This window comes from Crocuta crocuta, unplaced genomic scaffold, assembly GCF_008692635.1.
Source record: "Crocuta crocuta isolate KB4526 unplaced genomic scaffold, BGI_CrCroc_1.0 scaffold737, whole genome shotgun sequence".
NCBI lineage: Eukaryota > Metazoa > Chordata > Mammalia > Carnivora > Hyaenidae > Crocuta > Crocuta crocuta.
The window spans coordinates 1,596,632-1,599,869 of NW_027527804.1; positions in this window are offsets into that span (position 1 = coordinate 1,596,632).

Consider the following 3,238-nt stretch of genomic DNA (forward strand, 5'->3'; position numbering starts at 1 on the left):
CACATCATCCTGAGGAAATAAAATCTAGCAGATGAGAAATTCAATGTAAAAAAGTGAAATTATACAAGTTGAATGTGGGAAAAGACTTTCTACCATGACTCAAAATCCAGATGCAGTTAAGGAAAAGATGAACAAATTTAACCATATTTTAAAATGCACAACATAAGAAAACTCAAAAGACAAATTACAAACTAAGAGGAATATTTTCAGCATATATCATAGTATCTCTACTATATAAAGAACTCATAAATTAGAAGAAAAAAATACCAAAAGCCAATAAAGAAAACAGGTAAAAGATATGAACAGATAATTTTAAGTGTTAGGAATGGTCTTTGAAGATATAAAAAGATGTTACATTTTACTCATAATAAACAAATTAAAACCAATCCAAGATATCATTTCTAATCTATCTGATTGGTAAAAGTTCAAAGGCTTAATAAAACACTGTTGAAGAGGCTGTTCACAAAAGTCACTCTCATACATTCCTGGGTTGAATAGAAAATGGTATAACTTCTATGGTGTGGTGAGGGATTTCACACTATTTAACAAAATTACATTGCTTTTTAGTTAGCAATTCCACTTCTAGAAACTTACTCTGATGCAAAAAAAAAAATTCAACACAGTTTTTTTTAGGTATTAACTATAAATGTAAAATACCAAAGATATAAGTAGCAAAGCCAGAAACAACTCAAATATTCTTCAAGAATGAATGGATAAACAAACTGCAGGAAATCCACACAATAAAATATTACTCAGCAATAAAAAGAACTATTGACACAGAATAACAGATGAATCTCAAAATGCAATCTGCTAAGTGAGAGAAGTCAGTCTACTCTATTTATATGACATTCTGGAAAAGGAAGAAACAATCTGGACAGAGAACAGACTAGTGGTTGCCAGAGGTTAGAGGGAGAGACTAAGTGAAAAGGCAGAACATGAAGGAATTTTTTAGGATGTTGTAAAGGTTCTATATTTGTTTGTGGTTGTGGTTGCAAAAATTTATGAATTTGGGGTTCATGAAGGAATGCTGAATGATTTTGAGTTGTTAGTGCTCTTTACATATCCCAGATACAAGTCCTTCATAAGGCAAGTGGATTATGAATAATTTCACCCTGTTGAAAGTTTCTTTTTAAACTTATTTGTCTTTTGAAGAGCTGAAGTTTTATTTAATCAAGACAGCATGGTATTGAGTCCGAATGGCTAAAATCAACAACACAGGAAACAAGTGAGGATGTGGAGAAAGGGGAACCCTCTTACGCTGTTGGTGGGAATGCAATCTGGTGCAGCCAGTGTGAAAAACAGTAGGGAGTTCCTCAAAAGGTTAAAAANGTGGATGGAGCTAGAGTGTTGTTTCTCAACAACAGAGAGAATAAATATACCATGGCATAGTTATAATATGACTGCCTTGCAACAAGTGAAATGATAAAGTTGGAATTCTTTGCGCTATTATGAAAAGATTTCAAATATATTCTTGAGTGGCATAAAAGCAAGTTTAAAATGTACAAAGTGATTCTATNTATCAATAGAAGGAGGTATAAATAATATGTGATTTAGTCATATGATGAAATATAGGGCCCAAATTATGCATTGCATCAGATGCATTTAATCTTCACCTACCTTCTGGGTTTTCAATCATTTGCTCAATGGAGAACCTGGCTAAGTGATGGCATGACCTCCATTGTACCTCCCGAGGTAAGAATTATAGCAACTTCAATACTCAGGCATGAATCCAGCTGGATTCATGAAGGTTTTGGATTTTGCCACCACTTTTGGATTCAAATGAATTTGAATGCAGTGGGGCATGGGATCTGGCTTCTCCAGAACCTGCTGGGAAAGTCCAGATGACAAAATGTGGAACTATAGAGGGCCATAGGGATAACATGTTCAGGAACAAATATAGATTTGTAAAAGACAGGATGTGGAAAAGAACGAGCAAATAAATTCTTTCTTCTTTTTCTTTCTCTTTTGCTTTCCTTTTCCTTGTTCTCGATGTCTTGAGATTTTACTCCCCAATAGTCTTAGTGCAAAACCTTTGCCTCAGGTTATTTCTAGGGACAGAATTTAGCAACTAAAGAGAATGAACTAAGGCAGATTTTAAGGATAAGACAGAATTTTGCAACTAAGAAGAATAAACTAGAGCTATATTGATGTGGATAGATCTCAAATATATTAACATTAAGTTAAATTAGGAGAATATAAAACAATATATTAATATCATTTATGTAAACTTAAAAACAGACATAATAACCCAGTATTATATATTAGTTACAGATAGAATATGTATATATAGAAAAAGAACTATAAAGAAATGTACCAAATTCTGATAGTAGTTTTTCTTTGGCAGGTAAATAAATGCAATAGAAGGTGAGGTGGTTCTTAAAGGAAATTTTAATTTCTATGTAACTTTCCATATATTTAAAGAAAACAAAATATCAGAGGTAAATATCACAAAAGAGTAACAGTCATTAACTTTTAGTGGTGGGAATATGACTAATTGTTCAATTTTCTATATTCTTTTTATTAATTTTTTTCTGAAGTACAAAGGGCATTGCAAATTTAAAAGGAAAAATGCATTTTCTGGGAGAAGACTTACTTTATCTTACCTTCCAAGACAAAATGAAAGGTAAGTAATTTAACCTTACTTTTAAATTTGAAAAACATCTTGGATCTATTTAATTAGGACTTCCTCAGTGAGTCTATAGAAAGATAGAGCGACATAGTAGNTTTCAGTTTCCTTTATTTAAAATAAGAGAATCAAACAAAATATGATATTTAAGACCATTTTCTAGTTATAAAATTTTTATATTTAGCTTTGCCTATGCAACAGCAATGACCAGTAAAAGGCAGAATATCACCAGACGTGAATTTATATGCCATTATCTTCATGAGAATGAATCTCTGGGGAGAAGAAAATAAGGAAAGTTGGCAAGGCCATCCAAGAAAGATGCATCAATTAATGTTCTTTGTTTCCAGCAAGAGAAACTGGCTGTGATGAACTTAAACAAAAAGGGCATTTGCTGGAAGATCATGGGGCNTTTTCCCCCTTTTTGCTGTTCTGATTGGGTGATTTCCACTACTCTGCCTTCCAGATTGCTGATCTATTCTTCTGTATTATCTAATCTGCTATTGATTCCCTCTAGTGTGTTTTTCATTTCAATTACTGTATTATTCAGCCCTTATTTGTTTTTTTCTTATATTTTCTCTTTGTTGAAATTCTCACTGTGTTCCTCCATTCTTT